The sequence below is a fragment of the Lithobates pipiens genome, unplaced genomic scaffold (assembly GCF_037356315.1).
Source record: "Lithobates pipiens isolate NorthernLeopardFrog02 unplaced genomic scaffold, aLitPip1_a1.2 Scaffold_30, whole genome shotgun sequence".
NCBI classification, from domain to species: Eukaryota; Metazoa; Chordata; class Amphibia; order Anura; family Ranidae; genus Lithobates; species Lithobates pipiens.
In genome coordinates this window covers 181559973-181578541 of record NW_027507791.1, presented here as the reverse complement: position 1 = coordinate 181578541, position 18569 = coordinate 181559973, and positions in this window count along the sequence as shown.

Here is an 18569-nt window from a genome sequence, read left to right as displayed (position 1 = left end):
GGGGAAAGAGATCGGTGTCAGCAGCGATGTGGGCTGCATCTGCAGTGCCCACATCGCTGCTCACCGAATTTAACCCCTCAATTCCCTGCCAATACTCTGCAATACCAGTGCATACTCTGCAGTACCCTGCCATTACTCTGCAGTACCCCGCCATTACTCTGCAGTGCAGTACCCTGCCATTACTCTGCAGTGCAGTACCCTGCCATTACTCTGCAGTACCCCCCATTACTCTGCAGTAACCCCCATTACTCTGCAGTACCCCCCAATACTCTGCAGTACCCGCCATTACACTGCAGTACCCCCAATAGTCTGCAGTACCTCCCAATACTCTGCAGTACCCGCCATTACTCTGCAGTACCCGCCATTACTCTGCAGTAACCCAGAGATACCCAGCCATACTCGGTGATACCCTGAAATACCCAGCCATAGACGCCCCCCACCCCTCACCGCCCTCCGGTGCTTCTACCAACTCGCCAGTACGATCAAAGCCAGAATCTTTTTTTTATTTTTTATTTCAGGCTTCCCAGCCTAGAGGTGAGATTTGGGGTCATATTGACCCCCCAGATTTCACTGTAAAGAGGACCTGTCACCCCATATTCCTATTACAAGGGATGTTTACATTTCTTGTAATAGGAATAAAAGTGATCAAAAATATATTTTTGGGGAAAAAAATGTCAAACTAACATAAATAAAGTAAAATGAACAATAAAAAAATAAAATAAAAATTAAAGCGCCCATGTCCCCATGTGCTCGCATGTGCCACACATGTGAGGTATCGCCGAGAATGTTAGAGCGAGAGCAATAATTCTAGTCCTAGACCTCCTCTGCAACTCAAAACATGTAACCAGTAAAAAAAAAATTTAAGCGTCGCCTATGGGGATTTTTTAAGTAGCGACGTTTGGCGCCATTCCACGGGCATGTGCAATTTTGAAGAGTGACATGTTTGATATCTATTTACTCAGCATAACTTCATCTTTCACTTTATGCAAACATTGGGCTAACAAGTGGTTAATAATAGAGCTTGCAGTCAGTAGTGTTAGGAGATAGTGCGTGCTGTCTGCGTGCTCTGTACCCAGTACATACCGCTATAATATAGGGCAGGCCCCTACTTTCAAACATCCAACTTGCAAACATCTCCTACTTGCAAACGCAAGGAGACAGCAGCAAGTGAGATGAAAAAAGATGGACGACAAAACAAATTATACAGGGGTGATAACCCTTCCCTATGTTTTCCAAAAAGCTTAAAGATAATTTTTTTGACTGGAGCTACACTTTAAAAATGTACCGGTTGAAAATGACAAACAGATTCAACTTAACACAACAAACCTACACAGTCCCTGTCTTGTTTGCACCGCCTGTATACTGCTGTTCTGAGTATATAGGGCCTGGGGGCCACACGCATTTCCTTTTTTTAATATGGGTACGGGGTTCCCCTTAATATGCGTACAAGACCCAAATAGGCTGGTAATGGGCAGGGAGGGCTACCCATGCCATGTTTCTCAATGATTTTCAACCATATTGCAGGAACCAGATATAACATTAAAACCGCAAGCAGTTTTAAATGGTGTTATTTCCGTTTAATGTCATTTTGTGCAGGGACTGTTCTAAACACGGGAAACACGTGGCACTTCACAGGCATACTACAGACACCCCCCAGGCACCATATTTAAAGGAATATTTTTCTTTTCACTTTAATTTTTTTTTTCACTTTAATCGTCATTAAAATCAGTGCTCCCGCCAAAACGGCAGTTTTTAAAACTTTTTTTTGCAGTGACCCATGTCCCCTGAGGCAGGAGGCAGGTCCCCAAACCCTTTTTAGGACACTATCTTGCATATTAGCCATTAAAATTAGCACTTTCCAATTCGAACGTTCGAGTCCCATAGACTTCAATGGGGTTCTAACGTTCGTACCGAACGCGGGGGTCGTTCGCAAGTTCTGGTGCGAACCGAACCGGGGGGTGTTCGGCTCATCCCTAGTGTACACCTATACCAGTCCTTAAAAGGACTTTTGTGGACCTAATAGGAATAACTAGTGATTAAACTGACTGTTCCTGCTCCACACAGCGTCCTTTCCCTACACTGACAAAAGACAGCTGCAGAATCGGTCAGCAGTGCACTCAGCAGAACAGCAGTCAGCAGCAGTGCACCAGAATATACTTTGTATATTTGAAAGAAAGTATATTCTAAGTGTATTATAACCCTATATACTGTACACCTATACCAGTCCTTAAAAGGACTTTTGTGGACCTAATAGTAATAGCTAGTGATTAAACTGACTGTCCCTGCTCCACACAGCGTCCTGTCCCTACACTGACAAAAGACAGAATGTAAAATGGCCGCCAGATCAGGTCTATTTATAAGGTAGGGGGTATGTCCAATTGTCCATGTGCTGAAATGTCTCAATTGGCTGTCTTGTACCGCATGATGGATGTGTCATCAAGAGTCAAAGTTCTTCACAATGCAAACACATATGTCTGCCTCGCGAACTAGCAAAATTCACCGCGAACCGACCGCCGGGCGAACTGCAAGGCCATCTCTGCACCTGAGTGATTGCAGGGGATGTGTATAAGCAGTAAGCTTATAAGCATAACCCTGTCCTCAGGGCCCATAACAGGCCAGGTTTGCAAGATAACTGAAATACATCACAGGTGGTATCATCTGCTGATCAGTAATTGCAGTATTCTAGTCTGCATCTCCCCAAGGTAATACATAAAACCTGGCCTGTTAGTGGGCCCTGAGGACAGGGTTGATGACCACTGTATACAAGTACCCGACAGACACACTGATGCCTTGCCTTGGTATCTTCCTTGAACCCTGATCCTGAACCTGTGAAGCTCTGTACATGTACCTGTACCTGAACCTGATCCTGACTGTCACCTGAACCCTGTGCCCTGAGTAGGGATGAGCCGAACACCCCCGGATTCGGTTCGCACCAGAACTTTCGAACGGACCCCAAATTCGTTAGAACGTTAGAACCCCATTGAAGTCTATGGGACTCGAACGTTCAAAATTAAAAGTGCTAATTTTAACTGCTAATATGCAAGATACTGTCCTAAAAAGGGTTTGGGGATCTGGCTCCTGCCCCAGGGGACATGGGTCAATGCAAAAAAAAGTTTTAAAAACGGCCGTTTTGGCGGGAGCACTGATTTTAATGACGATTAAAGTGAAAAAAAACTGAAATATTCCTTTAAATATCATGCCTGGGGGGTGTCTATAGTATGCCTGTGAAGTGCCACGTGTTTCCCGTGTTTAGAACAGTCTCTGCACAAAATTACATTTAACGGAAAAAATATGTCATTTAAAACTGCTTGCTTTTTTAATGTTATATCTGGTTCCTGCAATATGGAAATCATTGAGAAAAATGGCATGGGTAGCCCTCCCTGCCCATTACCAACCCCTTTGGGTCTTGTACGGATATTAAGGGGAACCCCGTACCCATATTAAAAAAAGGAAATACGTGTGGCCCCCAGGCCCTATATACTCAGAACAGCAGTATACAGGTGGTGCAAACAAGACAGGGACTGTGTAGGTTTGTTGTGTTAAGTAGAATCTGTTTGTAATTTTCAACTGGTACATTTTTAAAGTGTAGCTCCAGTCAAAAAATCTATTTTTAAGCTGTTTGGAAAACATAGGGAAGGGTTATCACACCTGTATAATTTGTTTTGCCGTCTGTCTTTTTTCATCTCAGTTGCTGTTGTCTCCTTCCGTTTGCAAGTAGGAGATGTTTGTAAGTTGGATGTTTGAAAGTAGGGGCCTGCCCTATATGCTCTGCAGAAATGGCGGAACAAGGTGTTGGTTTTGCCACAACATTGTAAGCCCTGAAAGTGACTCTTTGTGGGCGCTGGAGCGCCCTGCTGTGAACGATTATATCAAGAATTGTAATTACATGCAATTGTTGAACAGTGGTAGAAAAATTGACCTTTGGTGGTTGTGGTGCTGGTGCCACAACACTATAAGTCCTCACAGTTACTCTGGGTGGGCACAGGAACGGGCCCTCCTGTGAAATATTATATCAAGAATTTTAATTACATGCCCCTGTTAAACAGGGGCTGAAAAATTGGGCTGCTGGCACTGGTGCTGGTGGCACGACACTGCAACCTCTCCCATATACTCTAGTTGTAGTGCAGGAATGAGCCCTGCTGCAAAGCATTGCATTAAAAATTGTAATTAAACGCCCCTGTTAAACAAGGGCAGAAAAATTGGGCCTTAGGCACTGGTGCCACGACACTGCAACCTCTCCCATACACTCTAGTTGTAGTGCAGGAATGAGCCTTGCTGCAAAGCATTGCATCAAAAATTGTAATTAAACACCCCTGTTAAACAGGGGCAGAAAAATTGGGCTGGTGGCATCACCCAGAACCAAAAATGTTCTTCCAACATATCAGCGGAGGAGGAATAGGATAGACAATCAACATAACAGGACAGTCACTCAGCATCAGCATAGGAAGTCTTGAAGGGATGTGATATTTCTAAAAAAAATTATTCGGTTACATCAGCTTCAGGTGCTTGGTAGCTGTGGGTGATCCAAGACTGATTCATCTTGATGAAGGTCAGTCGATCAACTGAGTCGGTGGACAGTCGCACCCTGTGATCGGTAACAAAGCCACCAGCAGCACTAAAGGTGCGTTCCGAAAGAACGCTGGATGCAGGACAGGCCAGTAGCTCAATTGCATACTGTGCAAGCTCTGGCCAGTGATCCATCCTCAAGACCCAGTAAGCCAGAGGATTTTCAGTGGGAAAGGTGTCCAAGTCTGGCCTTGCCCCTAGGTATTCCTGCACCATGTAAATCAGATGCTGGCGATGGTTGCTGGAACCGATCATACCTTGGGGCTGCGGATTAAAAAATTGTCTGAAAGCATCAGTCAGACGGCCACCTTCTCCACCGCTCCTTCTGACCGATGCCTCAGCAACAAGTTGTCCAGGACCAGGAGTTTGTAACCTCCCAGTCTCTGGAAACGCATTGCACAGACCTTTCTGCAAGGCCTCCCGGAGATGTCTCATCCTCTGCTCACTCTGCGACGGCAAGATAAGGTCGGCAACCTTACCCTTGTACCGTGGATCAAGGAGAGTGGCCAGCCAGTAATGGTCCCTCTCCTTGATCCGAAGAATACGAGGATCCTTCCGTAGGCTTTGCAGGATCAGGGAGGCCATGCAGTGTAGGTTAGCTGAGGCATTCGGTCCGGAGTCCTCTGGGTCACTAAGGACAACATGATCCGCAGCTACCTCCTCCCAGCCACGTACAAGTCCACGGGTTTCTTGGGACTGTAAATCATCCCTACAAGACTGCTGCTGATGCTGAGTGCCAGCCTCCACCTCCATGCTGACACAATCATCTTCCTCCTCCTCCTCCTCCTCCTCATCCTCTTCCTGTGTGATGGGTGGCACAGCAGGAACACTGTCTGGATAAAGGGGGCCTTGAGTGGCAAGGAAGTCCTCCTCTTCCTGCCTCTGTTCTGCCTCAAGTGCCCTGTCCATTATTCCACGCAGCGTATGCTCCAAGAGGTGGACAAGAGGTACAGTGTCACTGATGCATGCACTGTCACTGCTCACCATCCTTGTGGCCTCCTCAAATGGTGACAGGACAGTGCATGCATCCCTGATCATGCCCCACTGGCGTGGTGAGAAAAACCCGAGCTCCCCTGACCCTGTCCTGGTGCCGTAGTCGCACAGGTACTCATTGATGGCCCTCTGCTGCATGTGCAGCTGCTGCAGCATGGCCAACGTTGAGTTCCACCTGGTGGGCATGTCACATATAAGGCGGTTCTTGGGCAGGTTCAACTCCTTTTGGAGCTCAGCAAGCCGAGCACAGGCATTAAATGATCGGCGGAAATGCACACAGACTTTCCTGGCCTGCTTCAGGACATCCTGTAAGCCCGGGTACCTGCCCAAGAACCGCTGCACCACCAGGTTAAGGACGTGAGCCACACAGGGCACATGGGTCAGTTGTCCCTGTCGGAGGGCGGAGAGGAGGTTGGTGCTATTGTCGCAAACCACCATTCCTGGCTTAAGCTGGCGTGGCGTCAACCACCTCTCGGCCTGCCCTTGAAGAGCTGACAAAACATCCGCCCCAGTGTGGCTCCTGTCCCCCAAAAAAAACAGCGCAAGCACGGCATGGCATCGTTTTGCCTGCGTACTTGCGTAGCCCCTGGAACGCCTACGGAGCACCGCTGGTTCTGAGGACAGAGCACTGGAAGAGGCCATGGAGGATGAAGAAGAGGAGGGGGTGGAGGAGAGAGGTGTGTCACAACCAATAGTAGCATTTTGGAGGCGTGGTGGCGGAACAACCTCCAACACTACTGCACCTTGTCCTGCATCCTTCCCAGCTGCCAGAAGAGTGACCCAATGGGCCGTGAAAGACAGGTAACGTCCCTGTCCATGCCTGCTGGACCATGAGTCAGCGGTAATATGCACCTTACCGCTGACCGCCCTGTCCAGCGAGGCAAGGACATTGCCTTCCACATGCCGGTAGAGAGCCGGAATCGGCTTCCGTGAGAAAAAGTGGCGTTTGGGGACCTGCCACTGAGGAACCGCACATTGTACAAACTCACGGAAGGGGGCCGAGTCTACCAACTGAAAAGGCAGCAGTTGAAGTGCTAGCAATTTAGCCAAGCTAGCATTCAACTGCTGGGCATGTGGATGGCTGGGAGTGAACTTCTTTCGCCGGTCCAGCAGCTGGGACAGGGACATTTGCCTGCTATAATCGGACGTGGGTGTACTGCTAGCAGAGTGCCCGGAAGCACTTGGCTGTGACACACCTAATTCTACACCTTCATTCCTCTCAGAGCAGGTTTCAGAGAGAACTGAAGGTCTAGTGGGGTTGGAGATCCCAACTGACAAGGAGCAAGGAGAGGTCCGCTTTGTTCTTTGGTGTGGGTCTTTGAGGTACGCTTGCCAACGAGCTGCATGGCAGGTCAACATATGTCTGGTCAAGCATGTGGTGCCCAAGCAGCTGATGTTTTGGCCACGCGAGATACGCTTGAGACATATGTTGCAAATAGCAGCGGTGCGATCTGATGCACTCGTCTCAAAAAAGGCCCACACCAAAGAACTTTTAGAATAATGTGCAGAGGCAGCGCCCTGCACAGGCGGAGCTCTGCGGTGTGATTCAGTCGGTGTGCTGCCCCTAAGCTGGCCCCCAGAGGGTATCCTGCCTCGTTGGACATGTACCTCCTCCTCCTCTCTCCTACCCACGTGGAGTCAGTACTCTCATCATCCCCTCCCTCTTCATCGCTGGAGCAAACCTGGCAGTATGCTGCAGCTTGTGGAACATGACTGCCAGATTGCTGTCCTTCTTGAGCATCCCCTCTCTCTGCATTCATGCTACTGCCTTCCTCTAGCTGAGTATCATCATCAGAGCCTACAAAACACTGGGCATCCTCCTGGAGCATGTACCCAACACTGTGCCCAAAGAGTTCAGGAGACTCCTCAGGAGGACGTGGTGGGTCTAGGGAAGGAGTCACTGATGATGACATTGAGAGGAGGGAAGACGATGCGTTGGCAGCTGCTTTGCTAGTACCCTGAGCCTGGGAGAGAGAGGATGAGGAGGATGAAGAGGGCTTGGTCATCCACTCTAGCAAGTCGTTGGCATGTTGCGGCTCAACATGTCCAGCTGCCGAAAAGAAGGACAAGCGTGTCCCATGTCCACGTGCTGATGATGACGATGCACCGCATCCACGACTAGCATTGTTGTCTCTAGACACAGAGCCTGCTTGCCCTCTTTTATCGGCTCGCGCCTGTCTGGCTCTCCTTGCTGGCCTTCCAGACATGGTAATGGCCTGAAGGGAGTTGGGAAAACCAGCAATTGGGTAGTGTATATTGTGCTGGAGGCACGCACAACACCCACTAACTCCTGCAGATGGCTCAATTAGAGAAGAGCTATGTAGGTGGTGTGGCAGCACGCAGGTAAAGTCACCTGGTTGTATCCAGGATGGGAAATATGTGTGCCCTAGATTCAGGCTTTATGCAGACTTTTACAATTAGAGGGGAAGAGTTAATGAGCCCAGCTGAAGTAAGTGGGCTCATTATGACCTCTACAAAAAACGCCAGCATGCTTAGGGAGATGCTCCATCCTGGAACCAGTTTTGTGTTGTATAGACTGGGGAGTGTGATATCTGTTCTGTGCGGTGAGTTAACGCCTGTGTGGCAAACCTCTACAACAGAGACAGGGACTGGTGCAGCACAAGGCTGCACTCAGTTGTTAGACAGGGAATCTAAGTGTGTAGTTAGAGGTCAAGCTGACCAGGATTTATTTTCATGTTTTATTTTTGTTTGGCTGTTATATGTATCACTGCATGTAGCATAAATAAACCGCATCTTTTGTTTTTTGCACCTCCAACGCTGTCTGCTGTGCCTGATTTTGTGTTGTGAACCCATCCAGGGGGTCACACACACCCGCTGCCGAGCTAACCCCTCACAGTTGGTGGAGAATTTTGGCAGTTTTTTTTTCAATTTTTTTTAAAGGCCAGCATGGAGGAGATACTGAGACAGCTGGCTCTAGCAAATGCAAATCAGCAGCAAACAAATGCGGCTTTACAAAAGAACCTTGCAGCCCAGCAGAAAGCTCACCTGCAGAGTCTGGAAGCTCAGCAACAAGCACAGCAGCAATCTGAAGCCCGCTTTATAGACCTGTTGCAAAAGCAAGAGCAGAGTTTTCAACAGAAAATAGAGACATTAATACAGCAACGTCCGCAGACCAATGAAGCAAGTGGTTACAATAATACCGCATCCTTTGGTGTGAGCAGTTTATTGACAAAAATGACTGGAGAGGTGTTTTTGACCACATTTGAAAGGACTGCTGAAAGGGAAAAGTGGCCTAAGGAGCAATGGGCTGGACTGGTGGCCCCTCTGTTAACTGGGGAATCGCAGAAAGCTTATTATGACCTAGAGCCTGACCAAGCAAAAGACTATGTGTTGCTAAAAACAGAAATATTGGCACGGCTGGGTGTCACCCTGGCCGTCCGGGCTCAGCGTGTGCATAATTGGACTTTTCAGGTTGGAAAACCCCCCAGGTCTCAAATGTATGATCTCATTCACCTGAGCAGGAAGTGGCTGCAGCCAGAGACTTTGACCGCACCAAACATTGTGGAACGTGTTGTTATGGATCGTTTCCTGAGAGCTCTTCCTACTGCCATCCAAAAATGGGTAAGCCATGGAGACCCAGAAAATGCAGATAAACTTGTGGATCTGGTTGAGAGGTACTTGGCTACAGAGAACCTGACCACCTCTTCCAGGGACTCACGGACTTTCCACCCTAAGACCAGATCATCCCCAGTGGCGGGTAAGATGACTCCAAGGGGTGAGGGTGGAGAGAGTGAGAGGGTGGGATTTCTACCTAAGGTCTGGCGGGAGCAGGCCAGGAAGCCCAGGCTGCAAGAGACAGCGAAAAAGATTATTTGCTACCGCTGCCGGCAAGAGGGACATATTGCAGCCTATTGCCCCGTTGTGGATGAGCCTATGCAATGTGACTTTATAAGGGAGAGACGTCAGTCGCTGTTTGCGACAGTTGCATGCACTGCCATTCGGGGACCTGAGAAACATTTATGTAAAATGTGTATTAATGGTAGAAATGTTGATGTGTTGCTGGATTCAGGTAGCCTGGTAACATTGATAAAAGCTGAATTAGTTACTACAGAGGTCTCTGGGAAGAACAGGGTGGCTGTTATTTGTGTGCATAGGGACACCCGAGAGTATCCTGTAACTTCAATGTTTTTTGAGACCCCCAAAGGTAACCTCTCTCATCAGGTGGGGTTAGTGTCTCACTTACCACATGATGCTATTGTGGGAAGGGATTTTCCAAAATTCTGGGAACTCTGGGATTGTCCTGAGCCCCCCACTGGTGCCCCTATAAACCAGGAAGATGACCAGAATTCCTCTGGGAGTGGTGAGGACTCTCCTGAATTTCCCTTGTCGGTATTGGCGGGGAAACTCGAGAAACTGGGGAGGAGCCAACATCCTCAGATGAAAACATGCCGTCTGTGGAGTTTTCGGATCTTGAGGTTCACAGGGAAAATTTTGCCACAGAACAGTTAAAAGACCCCACCCTAATAAAGGCACGGGAAAATGTGGTGAAAATAGATGGCGAGTTAGTGAACCCAGATAAGACTTGCACTTATCCTTACTTCACTATGGAAAGGGACCTGCTGTATCGAGTGGCTCAAAGGGCAGAAGAAACCATTGAGCAACTTGTAGTGCCCAAACCTTACAGGAAGTTGGTATTAGAATTGGCTCATGGGCACATTCTGGGAGGTCATCTGGGGACAGAGAAAACCAGAGAGAGGGTATTGCAGAGATTCTATTGGCCTGGGGTCATGAAGGAAATAGAAAATTATTGTTCCTCCTGCCCTGTGTGTCAGAAGTCGGCACCTATGCCACATTTCCGTAACCCGCTGGTACCTCTACCTATCATTGAGGTCCCCTTTGAAAGGATCGCAATGGATTTGGTAGGTCCGATAATGAAGTCCGCCAGGGGGCATCAGTACATTTTGGTTATATTGGACTATGCCACCCGTTATCCGGAAGCAATTCCTCTCCGAAATACCTCGGCCAAAACCATAGCCAAAGAGCTATCTCTTGTTTTTAGCCGCGTGGGTATTTGTAAGGAACTGCTTACGGACCAAGGTACACCCTTTATGTCCCGGGTTATGAAAGAATTATGCAAGTTGTACAAAGTGACGCAATTGCGTACATCTGTGTATCACCCCCAAACAGATGGGTTGGTTGAAAGATTCAACAAAACCCTTATGCCCCGTACACACGAGAGGGATTAAGTCTGACAGACCTCCAAAGGAGTTCCGCCGGAGTTCCGACGGAGTTCTGGCGGACTTTTCGACCGAACGGACTTGACCACACACCATCACACCAAACTCCGACGGAGTCGAACGTGATGACGTACGACTGGATTCGACGTAGGAAGTTCCTAGACAGTAGCCAATAGCTGCCCTAGCGTCGGTTTTAGTCCGTCGGAGTAGCACACACACGAGCGGATTTTTCAAAGGGGACCGGGTCCGGCGGAGTTCCGTCGGGAAAATTTAAAGCATGCTTCATTTCTAAAGTCCGTCAGACTTTAGCTTCGCTAAAGTCCGTTGCAGCCCACACACGATCGGATAGTCCGCCGGACTCAGTCCGTCGGAGTTTGGATGTCGAAAAGTCCGCTCGTGTGTACGGGGCATTAAACAAATGTTAAAGAAGGTGGTGGATAGAGATGGAAAGAATTGGGACTGTCTAATACCCTATCTAATGTTTGCCATTAGGGAGGTACCCCAATCCTCTACGGGTTTCTCACCCTTCGAGTTGCTCTATGGGAGACACCCAAGAGGGCTGCTGGATATCGCCAAGGAAACTTGGGAAAATTAGAGTTCTCCTCACAGGAGTGTGATTGAGCATGTCGCCTTGATGCAAGATAGAATTGCACAGGTAATGCCAATCGTAAAGGAACATTTAACCCAAGCACAGTTAGCACAGCAGAGAGTGTACAACCGTGGGGCCAAGACCCGTACTTTTTCCCCGGGGGATAGGGTCTTGGTGCTAGTCCCTACGGTTGAAAGCAAATTTCTGGCCAAATGGCAAGGTCCATACGAAGTAATTGAAAAAATTAGTGAGGTGAACTACAGGATTAGACAGCCAGGAAAGCGAAAGCCGGAGCAGATCTATCACGTCAATCTGCTGAAAGCCTGGAGGGATAGGGAATCCCTAGTCGCAGAGACTTTGTCACAAGCACAGCCTGATTGCTTAGTTCCTGAGGTTGGAATAGCAGACACCTTATCGAAACCCCAACAACAGGAGGTTAAAGAGTTTGTACTTCGTAACAAAGAGATTTTCTCTGAGCTTCCGGGACAAACATCTGGCGTAGAGCATGACATTATCACCCCGCCAGGAGAAAGGGTAAAACTAAAACCTTATAGAATACCAGAGGCCCGACGGGAGGCAATACGTGGGGAGGTTCAAAGGATGTTGGAATTGGGTGTGATAGAGGAGTCCCAGAGTGACTGGTCCAGTCCTATCGTACTAGTGCCCAAACCTGATGGGAGCTGGCGGTTTTGTAACGATTTCGACAATTAAATAAAGTTACAAAATTTGACACCTACCCCATGCCGCGTATAGATGAGTTGATTGACTGGCTGGGAACAGCCCGATATATGACAACTCTTGATCTCACCAAAGGGTATTGGCAAATTCCCCTGGCCGAGTCGGCCAAGGAGAAAACTGCGTTTGTAACCCCAGATGGGGCATTCCAATATAAGAGAATGCCGTTTGGGTTACAGAATGCACCGGCAACATTCCAGCGGAAAATGGATAAGATTCTGAGGCCCCATCAGAAATATGCTGCAGCTTACCTGGATGATGTGATTATCCATAGCACAGACTGGGTCTCACATTTGCCAAAAGTACAAGCATTCCTAGACTCTATCCGGGAAGCTGGGTTTACGGCCAATCCAAAGAAGTGTACCATTGGACAGGAGGAGGCCAAATATCTTGGGTACACTATTGGGAGGGGGGTGATAAAACCCCAAGTCAATAAAGTCGAGGCCATACAGAGTTGGCCACGTCCCAACAGCAAGAAACAGGTACGAGCCTTTCTGGGAATCGCTGGCTATTATCGACGATTCATTCCCCATTTTGCTTCTCAGGCTGTGCCCCTCACCAACCTGACAAAAGGGAAAGAGTCGGTCATGGTTAAATGGTCCCCAGAGGCTGAAGAAGCATTTCAGTCCTTAAAAACAGCCTTATGTAGCCAGCCAGTGTTGTACTCACCAGACTTCTCTAAGGACTTTGTGGTACAAACTGATGCATCAGACGTTGGGTTAGGAGCAGTGTTATCCCAGGTCTGGAACGGGGAAGAGCACCCAGTCATTTACCTCAGCAGGAAGTTGAAGTCCCATGAGATAAATTACGCCACGATTGAGAAGGAATGTTTAGCAGTGAAGTGGGCTCTAGATTCCCTTCGGTACTATCTGCTAGGTAGGCACTTTGACCTGGTGACTGATCACGCTCCTTTAAAGTGGATGGCTCAGAACAAGGAGACCAATAGAAGGGTAAATAGGTGGTTCCTGGCCCTACAAGAATTTAACTTTACAGTTAAGCATCGCCCTGGTGTTAAAATGGGGAATGTGGATGCTTTGTCTCGGATACATGCGTGTCTGACTGCTTGTGTTACAACCCCAAGGTTGAAACAAGAGGGGGGGGGGGTATGTGGCAGCACGCAGGTAAAGTCACCTGGTTGTATCCAGGATGGGAAATATGTGTGCCCTAGATTCAGGCTTTATGCAGACTTTTACAATTAGAGGGGAAGAGTTAATGAGCCCAGCTGAAGAAAGTGGGCTCATTAAGACCTCTACAAAAAACCCCAGCATGCTTAGGGAGATGCTCCATCCTGGAACCAGTTTTGTGTTGTATAGACTGGGGAGTGTGATATCTGTTCTGTGCGGTGAGTTAACGCCTGTGTGGCAAACCTCTACAACAGAGACAGGGACTGGTGCAGCACAAGGCTGCACTCAGTTGTTAGACAGGGAATCTAAGTGTGTAGTTAGAGGTCAAGCTGACCAGGATTTATTTTCATGTTTTATTTTTGTTTGGCTGTTATATGTATCACTGCATGTAGCATAAATAAACCGCATCTTTTGTTTTTTGCACCTCCAACGCTGTCTGCTGTGCCTGATTTTGTGTTGTGAACCCATCCAGGGGGTCACACACACCCGCTGCCGAGCTAACCCCTCACAGTGGATATAACGGTGTATACTGGGTTCAGGGCACGCAGACAGCATGCGCAATCTCCTACAACTGACTGCAAGCTCTATTTAAAACGAGCAAGATAGCTAGCTATATAGGTGGATATAGCGGTGTATACTGGGTTCAGAGCACGCAGACAGCACGCACAATCTCCTACAACTGACTGCAATCTCTATTTAAAAAGAGCAAGATAGTTAGCTATATAGGTGGATATAGCGGTGTATACTGGGTTCAGAGCACGCAGACAGCACGCACAATCTCCTACAACTGACTGCAAGCTCTATTTAAAACAAGCAAGATAGCTAGCTATATAGGTGGATATAGCAGTGTATACTGGGTTCAGAGCACACAGACAGCACGCACAATCTCCTACAACTGACTGCAAGCTCTATTTAAAACGAGCAAGATAGCTAGCTATATAGGTGGATATAGCGGTGTATACTGGGTTCAGAGCACGCAGACAGCACACACAATCTCCTACAACTGACTGCAAGCTCTATTTAAAACGAGCAAGATAGCTAGCTATATAGGTGGATATAGCGGTGTATACTGGGATCAGAGCACGCAGACAGCACGCAGACAGCACGCACAATCTCCTACAACTGACTGCAAGCTCTATTAAAAAAGAGAAATATAGCTAGCTATATAGGTGGATATAGCGGTGGATACTGCAGTCAGGGCACGCAGACAACAACCACTACAGAAGAGCAAGAACGAAAAATCGGCCGATAACGATCGGTGTATACTGTGTTGAAGGTACACAGAACACCCACTAACTCCTACAGATGCCAACACACTACACAAGGCCGCCGCGCTGGCGGCCTTATATAGTGTGGGGCGTGTACTACACAGCCTGAGCTATGATTGGCCACAGGCATCCTGCCTGTGGCCAATCATGGCTCTCCTCACTGCCGGCGCTGTGATTGGTCAAGCATGCGGGGTCACAGTGCATGCTTGGCCAATCATGAGCCAGCAATGCACTGCGATGGCGCAGTGCATTGTGGGCCGTGAGCCCCACACGAATTCGGTGCGAACGGTCCATAACGTTCGGAATTTGCCGAACGGGCAAACAGCCGATGTTCGAGTCGAACGTATGTTCAACTCGAACACGAAGCTCATCCCTAACCCTGAGCCTTGTACCCTGACCCGTCCCTCCTGTGATCCATCCATCCTCTCCTTGTCCTGTTTGTCTTCCTTTTCCCCAGCTGCTGACCCCCTGTTGATGACCCTTGCCTGGCCCTGTTTATGATTTTGGTATTCCCCTTTACTTGTATATATTTGTCTGTTATTATTTGTGGGCTTCTGTTGGTGGTTGTTTGGTTACACATTGTAGTATATTGGAGGCGGTTGTATTTATTCACTCATATTAACAAAGTATATATTTTCACCTTACCTGCGTTTGTTCCTCTGTTGCTGTCCACACAGCTCTGGTCACACCTGGTACCTGACACTGTGCCTTAAAAGTCCAAGTCCCATTTTCTCTTGATGTTCCAAATTCATAGGACGTGGCACTTTATACTGCTGCTGTATCCACGGGACCACTCTATTGCTTGATACAGATAATTATTTCAACAGTTTGAAAGGGGTCTTACTGCACAAGTCACATTATGATGATTGGAGATGGAAGTAGTGGTGAAGGATTGAGGAAGTCTGCTTTTTCACATTTATGAACTTTCTCTTGATGTTTGCATTTTTTTAAAGATAACTTTGTTGCTCTTCATGTTTATGTATTTATTGCATATTATATGTTCTATAGATTGAAGTAGCTGTGAATAGGTTACAGGAGATCTGCCCTTCCTCACATGTATGAAAGTGCATTTTTATAGTGAATGTAATTGTTATATCTGATCACTATTGGTGGAATTTTAACATATAGTATAATATCTAAGACTGCAGTACTAGTATATAAAATTCAAACAATATATATCTGAAAATATAACAATAAAAGTGAGACTCCTCAAAACAAAACTCCCTATAAATATATATATAACAGTGGTATGGAGACTATTTCACTGATAACTAATAAAGAGAATTTATAATCAGCATATATAAAATTAGTGCAGCAATAATAGTGCAAATTTTCAAAAAAGGTCCAAATAAAGAACGATAATAAAATCTTCTCCATACCATATGATCAAACCCTCCACCATGATGTTCAAAGGAAATCCCAAAGTACAATGGTGTCACTTTTAGTCAATGAAGTTTCCACAACATGAGTGAGACTTCTGTGACCATCAAAGTGAATCTCCACAACTGAATTCAAGACTTAGCAGAAGGTTGGAGGTGAAAGCCTAGAGGTCAGTGTGAGTGTGTATGGTCCAATCCCCATACAGGAATAAGGAATGGATCACACCACCTCATCCACTTCTCATGTCACATTTAGTAATTGGAGTCCACAAAAAGAGAAATCCTCCAATAGTGTAGATGATCAATTGTCTTTTATAAAGTGATCTCATATTAACGATTCCAATAAAGAGAATGAGTTCCATATATGTAGAGAATAGTTACATTCATTCCTGGGGGAGAAATAAATTTTCTTCTGGTAACATTCTTCTCTTATTCTACAGATTGTCCTCTAATCACCTGACAGACAGTTCCTGCCCCCACCTGGCATCTGGAATAAGAAATAACCAGACACTGAGGACACTGAACCTGTATAAGAACAATCTGAAGGGTCCCCATTTCAGTAATCTGATGGAAGCTCTGACAACAAGCCGGTGTGGTAAAATTTCCTGCGACTTATGAAAATCCCTCACCCCGTCACTTCCGGAGCGGCTCCGTCACTGTAACAGCTGACGGCGGGCCTTTACTGCGCATGCGCCAAGTCCGTGATATTTACGGCGCATGCGCAAGATCTTTATTTAAGCGGTGGTTAAAAATTATACACGGAGACTTGCGGGTGGGCGGGCGGAGCTGAACAGATGCTTATAACGTCAGCAGCAGCCCTGCCCACCCCACTAACATGCCCCTGAATCGCTGGATGTTTGTTTATGGTCGAGAAAATTTATGGCTTCAGCTGCTATTAACAGCAATCTCGCATGCGCGGGATCTTTGCTTATAGTCAAGAAAAATTATGGCTTCAGCTGCTATTAACAGCAATCGCATGCGCGGGATGGACATGTCTCTGGGCCTTCATCCCTTCTAATCTATCCCATGTATCCTCTGTGTTCTCTGGACATATCTGTAGGTCTTCATCCCTTCTAATCTATCCCATGTATCCTCTGTGTTCTCTGGACATGTCTCTGGGCCTTCATCCCTTCTAATCTATCCCATGTATCCTCTGTGTTCTCTGGACATGTCTCTGGGCCTCCATCCCTTCTAATCTAACAGGGGGAACGCTGCAAATCCTGATGCAAAGGGCAATGCTGCAGACCCTGATGTAAGTGGGAACTCTGATTTAAATGGGAATGCAGTGGACTCTGATATAAGGTGGTCTCTGGTGACCAGAGCACCCCTTACATCAGAGTTCCTCCTTAGATCATGCTCTGTAGCATTTTCCTTTGCCTTGGGGAAGAATCCTGCGGACTCTGATATAAAGGGGAATGCCGGGAAATGTTATGTGGGGGGGGGGGGGGGACTCTGGTGACCAGAAACCACCTTCCGCAGAGTGAATACACTGGGGGGGGGGGTGTTACTGAGATAATGGGAAACCTTTATATGAGTGCCCTCTTGTCACTGACCTCCTCTCCAGTGCAGCATGCAGGGCTCAGTTAGACGGCTCCAGGTTGGTGGTTCTGGTTTTTATTCTATAGTCTCTTCTCCACAGTCCATACACATCTGACTCCTCACGTAATCCCAATCCTGGCGGTGCTCTCACTCTTGATTCCTCTCCAGACTCCCCCTAAGAGACTGCAGACATGTTAAAAGACAAGAGATAGTCAGAGATTGCAGACAGGACACAGGAGGTGGCTAGAGGCTACAGACATGGTACAAGAGGGGGTCGGAACATGTGCACAGGATACAGGAGGCAGTCAGTGGATGTGGAAATGGTACAGGGGGTTGTCAGAGTATGCAGACATGTAGGGGGAGCAAACAGAGGGGTTCCCCGTGTAAGTTTTGGACACAGAGGGATCAGTCATGTAGGGGATCACACAGTGGGGTGAAGTCCTTATAAGAGCTGTCACAGGAGGGCCCTCACACAGGACACATGGCTGGCAGGGCAGTGAGGTTGGCGCACACAGGGTGATCAGGTTCCTGTTCTTAGGGGAGGTGGGGTCCTGATCCCCAGGGCAGATGGGGTCCCTAGGTGAGATGAAGTCCCCGTTCCCAGGGGAGATGGAGTTCCTGTCCCCAGGAGAGAAGGAGGTCCCTGTCCCCAGGAGAGAAGGGGGTCCCTGTCCCCAGGAGAGAGGGGGGTCCCTGTCCCCAGGAGAGAAGGGGGTCCCTGTCCTCAGGAGAGAAGGGGGTCCCTGTCCTCAGGAGAGAAGGGGGTCCCTGTCCTCAGGGGGGAGAAGGTTTCCCTGTCCTCAGGGGGGAGAAGGGGGTCTCTGTCTTGAGGGAGGGGGTCCTCAGAGGGGGGGAGGGGTTCCCTCTCCTGGGGGGGGGGTTGGAAGGGGGTCCCTGTTCTCGGGAGAGATGGAGTGGGATATGGGATGGTCTCACTTACCATGACATGCAGGTCCCTCATTTATGCCCGTCTGGGCTCCCTCCAGCAGCACAGATGGGTGATCAGCATATCCCCAGGGAGCACAGCTACGGCTTGACAATCTGGCAGCAATTGATGGGTACAGTGGCTGTGTTTGATAGCACAGTGGCGGCAATTTATGGGCACAGTGGTTGCGTTTGTTGGGCACAGTGAGCCAGCGTTTGCTGGGCACGGTGAGGCGGTGTTCGCTGGGCACAGT